Source organism: Petaurus breviceps, unplaced genomic scaffold, assembly GCF_028583685.1.
Source record: "Petaurus breviceps papuanus isolate PSGF00001 unplaced genomic scaffold, PetGlider_PUasm1.0 90919, whole genome shotgun sequence".
In the NCBI taxonomy this organism is placed as follows: Eukaryota; Metazoa; Chordata; class Mammalia; order Diprotodontia; family Petauridae; genus Petaurus; species Petaurus breviceps.
Genome location: NW_027187378.1, coordinates 23,373,050 through 23,381,721, shown reverse-complemented (window position 1 = coordinate 23,381,721; position 8,672 = coordinate 23,373,050). Strand labels below are relative to the sequence as shown.

The 8,672-nt window shown below is 39.8% G+C and overlaps 1 protein-coding gene and 1 pseudogene across 1 annotated transcript in view; both read left to right on the top strand.

The window, feature by feature from the left end:
- Window positions 1-8,672, top strand: part of ACOXL (acyl-CoA oxidase like) — a 553,504-nt gene that overhangs the window by 29,744 nt on the left and 515,088 nt on the right. The gene's annotated exons all lie outside the window — the stretch shown is intronic.
- Window positions 5,109-8,672, top strand: part of LOC138152155 (large ribosomal subunit protein eL8 pseudogene) — a 6,204-nt pseudogene continuing 2,640 nt past the window's right edge.

Here is an 8,672-nt window from a genome sequence, read left to right as displayed (position 1 = left end):
TCTTTCTTTCTTTCTTTCTTTCTTTCTTTCTTTCTTTCTTTCTTTCTTTCTTTCTTTCTTTCTTTCTTTCTTTCTTCCTTCCTTCCTTCCTTCCTTCCTTCCTTCCTTCCTTCCTTCCTTCCTTCCTTCTGCTTTTTGGAGGGCAATTGGGGTTAAGTGACTTGCCCAAGGTCACACGGCTAGTTTTTGTGTTAAGTGTCTGAGGCCGTATTCAAACCCAGGTCCTCCTGATTCCAGGGCTGGTGCTCTGTTCACTGCATCACCTTGCTGCTTCTGGGGTCCAGTTTCTAATCCATAAAAGTGAGGTGTTTGGAATAGATGACCTCTTAAGGGCTCTCACTAAATTTTAATCCCAATGAATCATTTATGAAGTTAACTTTGAAATAAGTGTTCATTATAGAGAATTTAGGACCTCTACTTATAAACCAGATAAAAATGCAAAGTGGAATTCCATGTGTGTTCCCTAAAATTTCAGCAGCTAATCTATTCTAATATAGTCTATCATTTAATGTTTATTTTAGTTTTTTTACTTTAATAGTTTATTCTGTATTAAATTCACTTCATATTTTTATTTAAGAACCTTGATATGTTCTATTCAAATGTTTTTTTAAAGTGTTAGGTTCTGTTCTCTGTGGGAGAGGCAGCAGACGCAGGAGGTATAGCCACAGTAGAAGCTTCCTTTCTTTGCTCCTTCCAGCTTGATTTACTTCTTGCTGCTTGGGTCCTGCCTTGCCTGTCTCTCTGATTAGCAGGGGGCTCTTGTTAAGCCCTGGATGATGTGCTTTACAGCTACAGGAATAGGCATGATCAAATACAATGACTTCTTTAACTTCCTAGGCTTATATTGACTTCACTAAGACCATATGGCTTGATCTCAGCATTGACCAAGAAAATAACCCTGAAGACCCCACCTATAAGGCGAGCTAGCCTAGCTGAAGTAGCAAGGCGTCTTGAGAGAGAGACAGGGTATGGCACATTCCAGACCAATCAAATCACCACCAAAACCACTTAGACCACCACCTTCCCTCAGACCCCCATGGAGAGAGCTCAGAACACTGAATCTAATAGCCCTGGTATTAGCAGTGCTCCCTAGAACACTAGCCCCTACAGCCATTACTGAGGAAAGCAGTCCCTGGAGAAGGAGCCCATCTTTTCCATCACCACAACTGTTCCCAAAGCCCTGGGAATAACAGCACCTGCAGATCATCAGTCCTGACTGCAGCCTAGCTCCTACAGTCATCATCCCACTAAGCCCTTGTGGAGATGCAGCCTGGCAACTCCTTTTGTTGGTACTATAACAACAGCTACCAAAGACCCAGAAAAACTTATCACCAAAGTCCTTGGCACTGTCAAATGGTTCACATCAGAAATGATTTTGTCAATGGAAACGATGCAAAAGAATATACATTACTATCTGCTTTGCCATGGCAGCCTAAAAGAACATGGGATGTTTTCATAGACTTGTAGCTGAAATCTTTTCTATGTGTCATCTTCCCCATTAGAATGAGAGATTTTCAGTGGCACCACTTTTCAGTGGCATCCCTCTCCTCCAAGAGAGCAAAGAAAAAGAGCCCACATATCCAAAAATATTTATAGCAGTTCTTTTTTGGGTACCAAGGAACTTGAAACTAAGGAAGTATCCAGAAGTTGGGAAATTGCTGAATAAATTATGGTACATGAATATAACGGAGTACTGTTGTGCTGTAAAAAATTAGGGAAGGCATGGTTATAGAGACACCTGGGAAGACTTATCTGAACTGATGCAGAATGAATAGGATGAGAACAATTTATGCAACATTGTAAAGACAAATAATTTTGAATGATTTAAGAACTCTGATTAATGCAAAGTCCAATCCTGATTACTCCTGATTCTAGAAAGGTGATGGACTTGGGTTACAGAATGAGACATAGAGATTTTTGAACATGGCTGATGTGGGAATTTGTTTGCTTGGCTTAGCAGATGTTGTTAAAATGTTTTTTTTTCTTTCTTGGACAGGAGTTAAAAGGGAGAAAAATAGATTTTGTTAACTGAAAAAATTTTTAAAAAGCATCATGAGCTCCTTGAGAGCAGGGTCGATCTTACTTTGCCCTTTTTCTCTTCCTTGTTTAGTACCATGCTTTTACAAAGTAATCTCCTAATAAGTGCTCTTTTTCATTCATTCACTCATTTCTCAGTAGATATAGTTACTGAGACTGGGGTGTCTATTGCTCTGGCACTCACAGACTGTTTAGTCTGTGTTACAACTGAATCTCAGGATTCCAGGCTAATGAAGTATGTAAAGTGAAGAAATATAATCAGGGCTTCATTGAAGATCGAATCAGAGATGTGTTTGAGGCCAAGGAATGACATATCATAGCATTGTTTGATTGGATATTTATCACAGTTATTGTTAAGATTGGCCTAATGGGCATCACCTCTTTTGGGGGCATAAGAATTCTCAAAGAGGAGAGGCATGACCATTTCCTGGGGGCAAAGTGAGATATATAGTGGTGGTTTTTGCAAAAGTTATGCTAAAGTGAATGAAATCCTGTAGTGGAACAAGGGAGGAAAATGACTCATTGTAAATAAGGAGGATGAACTATTGGCCATTATTGCCTCCATATATGTACACTTTTTTAACGTCTTTTTTTTATTTAGCATTTTATTTTCCCCCATGACATGTAAAAACAATTTTTTACTTTAGTTTTTAAAACTTTGAGTTCCAAATTCTCTTCCTTCTTCCCTCTCCTCCCTCATCCCCCATTGAGAACGCAAACAATTCAATTAGATTAAAAAAAAACCTCAGGAAAAAGAATTTTTTCTTTTTCATAAAAAAGTTATGCTGCAATCTGTGTTTAGACACCATTGGTTCTTTCTCTGGGTATGGATAGCATTTTTCATCATGAGTCCTTCAGAGGTGTCTTGGGTTGTTGTATTGTTGAGAATGGCTAAGTCATTCACAGGTGATCATCTTACAATATTGCTGTTACTTTGTACACAGTACATTTCACTTTGCCTCAGCCCATGCAAGTCTTCCCAACTTTTTCAGAGAACATGCTGCTCATCATTTCTTATAGTATGATAGTATTCCATTATAATTGCGTACCACAACCTGTTCAGCCATTCCCCAGTTGAGGCATCTCCTCAATTTCTAATTCTTTGCCCCTAGAAAAGAGCTGCTACAAATATTTTTGTAGGCCTAATTCCCTTTCCTTTTTTTTTTTTTTTAATCTCTTTTGGGATATAGACATAGTGGCTGTACTCCTAAGTCAAAGGGTATGCATGGTTTTAGAGTCCTTCAGCATAGTTCCAACTGCCCTATAGGATCAGTTCACAACTTCACTAACAGAGTATTGACATACATACACTCTTGAGCAATTATTAAGCGCCTACTATGTTCCAGGCACTGTGCTAAGCACTTTACAAATATTTCATTTGATTCTTAGGACAATTGGGGAGGGAAGTGCTATATTATTATCCCCATATTAGAGATGAAACATCTGAAGAAGAGAGGGTAAGCCCAGGTTCACACAGCTAGTAAGTGTTGGAGGCCATATTCAAAATCGGATCTTCCTGATTCCAGGCCCAGCACTCTATTCACTATGCCACATATAATTGGATATATGTGATATAAAAACAAAAGGCAGTGATAATAAAAAGAAATATTATGCAGGAATGACAGACTCCTAACAAAGCCTAGTAAGATGTAATAGCCTGATGCCCTGCAAATGTATCTAAAAGGGCTATAAAGTAATAATACAGTGGCAGGGAGGAGAAAATTGCTTATGTTGATTATTCATGAAGTTATATATCATAGAGAGTAACTATTATGAAGGAAAAATACTAGCACTCAAAACACTCAGCAGTTCGCAAGATAAAATCCATGGAAGGAGTACATAATAAAACCCAGGCCTTAAATATCTCTGTACAGATACTTCAAATTTAGTTAATAAGTATAAGGAACAAGGGATCCCAATGTGAGGAGGCAAATTTGATTTCATGGGTATCACTGAGTCTTGATGGGCTGAAACTTGAACCTGAAATATGGCTCTGGATAGGTATAATATGTTCCAAAGAAATAGTCTAGGTAAAGAGGAAGAGGCCAGGAAATGTTTATGATGTGAAGAAATTTAGTAAAAAACATAGTGGAGAGCATTTGAATAAGATTGAATGGAGAGAGAAACAGGACTAATTTTATCTTTGGATTATGCTATAGACCATCTTCTGTCTCATTTCTTACCTAGCCCTTGTTCATTGAATAGGCAATGCCTAGAAAAACTGGGTCTTGGGGAAGGATCTCAATTTAGAAAGGCTAAGGTCATCCACTACATCCCTGACCTTCACCAGTCATCTTGACTTTTATCTTTCCACTGGACTCGGATAGCTCTGGAGGAGAAAGTGAGACTGATGACTGTGAAACTCTGCCTCATTTAAATCCAGTTCAAAGCACGTCAGGACATCACCCTTGTGGTGTCTTTGGTCCTCTTAGAAAAGGAAAAAGGAACAAAACAAACAAAGCCTCCAAGGATCTTAAGAACTGGAACTACCTGTTGGCATCCAGGATATCAAGAAACAGCTTCTGTGTGTGGTACGGCCATTTGCATCTATGGAGATAATTATTGACTTAGCCTGCTGACCCAGGTCAGTACTGATGTGGTTGTTTAAACTCTTATTTTTCAATTGATAAGGCCAAGTATAACAAAGAGGAATATCACAATCATTAGGTTATGGGTCTCAATGTGCTGATGGTTGAACAGGTGGAAAATCTGATGCAGAAGTGGGCACCCTGTGTGGGGTTGTGTGCGTGATCCCAAGCAATAGCTATTTAACAAGGTCGCAGAATATGTACAAAGCTTCTGTGTCCCATTCATTGCTGATGGTGGCATCCTGCATATTGACCACACTGCTTACCATCTCTTGCCACATCCTCAGCATTATTTTGGGTTTTCCACAGTGATGATGAGCCATCTATTGGTGGCCACTTATGAGGTTCATGGCCAGTACATTTTCTTCAATGATGTGTGATGAAAGAGATACTGGGGAATGGGCCCTGTGTGTACCATGGAAAAGAACATAGGAAGGCAGTGAAACAGGCAAGACTGAAGTAGTCAACTGCATTACTGGGACCATGAAGGACAAAGAGTCCCACCACAAGTTCATTCCTTACTTGGGGCTGAAATCCAAGACTCTTGCCAAGATATTGGTGCCACGAGCCGTGATGTACTCTGGGGAGCTGAAATTTGAGAAGAAGACATCATTTACACGGGATATCTGTGATTCCATCCATATGAGAAGTAGCTCTTTTGAGAAGTGAACTGATTCGATTTTATTTCCCCTCACCTCTCCATCCAGTTTTTCGATAAAAAGCTAGGCACGGTGGAAAAATGTAGTCCACGGAATTGTGTAATCTCAGAGTTGATAGATGCCTTACAGGTCATTTTTCTCATCCAGTCTGTACCTAAAAAAGGATCCTTTCTATATTGTCCAATCCACTCTGTATTAAGCATTTAAAATATACTTACTCTACTTTGTACAAGGTGCAGTTAGAGACAAAATGAGCAACATTCCTGGCTTCAAGGGGCTTAGATTGCACTCGGGGCATATATGATGTAAAGTGATAGATACTTAGATGTTAATCTGAGAAAGGAAGAAGCACTGGTACTTAGTGGAACTGGAAGAGGCATCTTGCCAGAGTGGCAGCTGAGCTAAGCCTTGGAGGAAATTTCAGATTGTAAGAGGTTGAGATGAGAAGGGACTGCTTTCCATGTAAATAGGACAGCTTTTTGCAAAAGTACTGAAATGGGAGATGGAATGCTGAGTTCTGGCAACTTGATAACTCTGAAGACTCCATTTATTTCATCTCAGACACAATCACCAGGCATTCACAGGCGACACTGGCTATGGGGAATCTAGTTTTTCTAGAATGGAAGAAGCATTAAAAAGAACAATATGAGACTAGAGCCAAATTGTCAAGGAATTTAAATTCCAAACTAAGAAGTTTATATATTATCCTAGGAGCAAATGAAGGTTCTTGAGTGATGTGGTCCGACTCATGTCTTAGGAAGATCATTTTGGCAGCTATTTGGAGGATGGGGTGGAGTGGGCAGAGACTGGCAACAGGAAGGCCTATTAGGTAGTTATTGCAGTAGTTCAGGTAAGGTATGATAAGTATCTGAATTCACATAGGGGACCACACGAGTGGAAAAGAGGTAGACACAAGCTATGTCGTGGGAGTATAATTATTCTAATTTAGCAACTGATTATACATGTTGGTGAGAGAGAGTGACAAGTCAAGGATAACTCTACAAAGCTGTGAACATAAATGACTTGGAAGGACAGAGGTATCCTTGACAGAGCATTAGGCAAGTTGGGAAGAAGGGTAGATTTGAGGAAAGAAATTTTACCTAATTTGGCATTCCTATACCACCTTTGCCTGCTTTTTGGCAGAGGGAAGCCTGACTCGGTTTGGTACATTATAAAACTGACCATTAAAAAAAAACAAAACTTCTTTCTTGACATGCTCCATCCACACAGGGCAATGACTACCTTACCCAGGCTTTGAATATATTTATGTAGATACATAGAAATAAATGAACTCTTCTCTGATTGAATTAACAACCCTCTTTTTCGAAGAAAGCAGTAATTGGTGGTATGCTTTTATGGACTTGGGTCCTGGGATTCATTTTATGTCTACTCTCCTATTTTTTCCATTAGTGGAAGAAAGTATTTACTTTCCTTCTATAGGGGAAGGGAATCTTTGCGTTTTTAGCTTCTGTTAGCAGATGTGTCCTGTTTGCTAAGCCTCACATTCAGGGGGTTTAGCAATCTCCAAAGAAACCGCTCTTGAAGCTCGGTCCTAGGACTTCGAAGTAACACTCTTATTGTTCAGGGTCTGTCAGCTCTGACAGTTACCACAAGATGATCAAGTAGTTTCTGTTTCGACTGATGGTTTGAGCAAGTATAGTAGTGAGTTTCATAACCATTCAGAGGTGTCATGGTGAGTGTGGCTTATAGAAGTGGGGGTGGAGGACTTTGGGGTTGGAAAGGCCCTCTCTGGGGGTGGTTGTGAATCTGACTGTGGTATTTACTAGAAGGCACATCGTTTCTTTACTCATTGCTTTTGGGAAAATCGTCTGCATAGCTACTTTTGACTTGCTGTAGTGAGTGGGTAGCCACTGGAAGATGATGGCTGCAGCCTGTTGTTTTGCTGGCTTAAGAACATCATTGCTCAACAAAGACGACTGCCCAGAAGCCCTCTCTCTTGATTTGTGAGTCCCCGACCAGGACTACCTTTTCATGAGGTGTCTAGGCCATGATCACTTCACTCCTGGCTTCACTTGTTACTCTCTGGTCATTTCCACCTTCTTGTCAATAGTCTTTCCCTGTCCACTTTTGGTATTGTTTCCCCCATTAGAATGTAAGCTCCTGGAGGGCAGTTTTTGCTTGTATTTCCTCAGTGTTTGTTTGTTTGTATATCCTCAATGCCTGTTACATAATGAACATTCAGTAAATGTATTTTCTGTCTTTAAAAAAAACAACAACCTTATTTTTGTCTTTTTTGTCTTTATTAATTTGTTTACTTTTAATTCCACAATCCTTTCAGTTTCAAATTTTCTCCCCTCCCTCCCCCCCATGGCAGCATGCAATCAAGTATAAGATCTGGAAATACTTCCACATTAGACATTAGTCAGGTTATAAAGAAGGATTGTAACGGATGGAATGAACAATGGGAAAGAGGAAACAAAACCAAACAAGAAAAAGACAGAGAGCAGGTAGTTTGCTTCAATCTGGATTCAGACTCAGTTCTTTCTCTGACTGTAGACGTCTCTCTCCATCATGAGTCTTTTGGGGTTGTCTTATAACCCTGCATTGCTGAGAAGAGTCCAGTCTATCAAAGCTGGTTGTCACACATACGTTGTGTCTGTGATTGTGTACAAATTTCTCCTGGTTCTGCTCTTCTCACTCAGTATCAGTTTGTATAAGCCTGTCCAGGTAAATATGAAGTCTATCTGCTCCTCATTGCTTATAGCTCAATAGTATTCTACCACATTTGTTGAACCACAACTTGTTCAGCCATTCCCCAATTGATGGGCATCCCCTTAATTTCCAATTCTTTGCCACCACAAAAAGAGCTGATATAAATATTTTTGTACATATGATGGCTATAGCAGCACTTGGAATGTATATGGTGATGGAAAAGAAAGTTACTGAAGCCTCCAAGATCACTCAAGTGGTTAGGATCTTATTGGTGAACATGATGAAGGACTTTCCCAGTTCCGTGTCCTGGATGTACCTTTCTGTATGTGATTCTAAGAGGTGGTGACTATGGAAGAAACAGGTCTAACAGTGGAGGAGGCAGAAGCAGATTCTAAAACACTTTAATTTGGGGGTGGTTAGGTGGCGCAGTGAATAGAGCACCAGCCCTGAAGTCAGGAGGACCTGAGTTCAAATCTGACCTCAGACACTTAACATAAAACTAGCCATGTGATCTTGGGCAAGTCACTTAACCCCAATTGCCCTACCTTACCCCTCCAAAAAAGCAAAAAAACTAAAAAATTAAAAAAAACACACTTAAATTTTAAGCCAAAATTCCTTTTTAAAGAAACATAAGCAAAAATATAAGCAAAAAGTGGAATGTCATTCCAGTGTGTGTGTGTGTGTGTGTGTGTGTGTGTGTGTGTGTGTGTGTGTG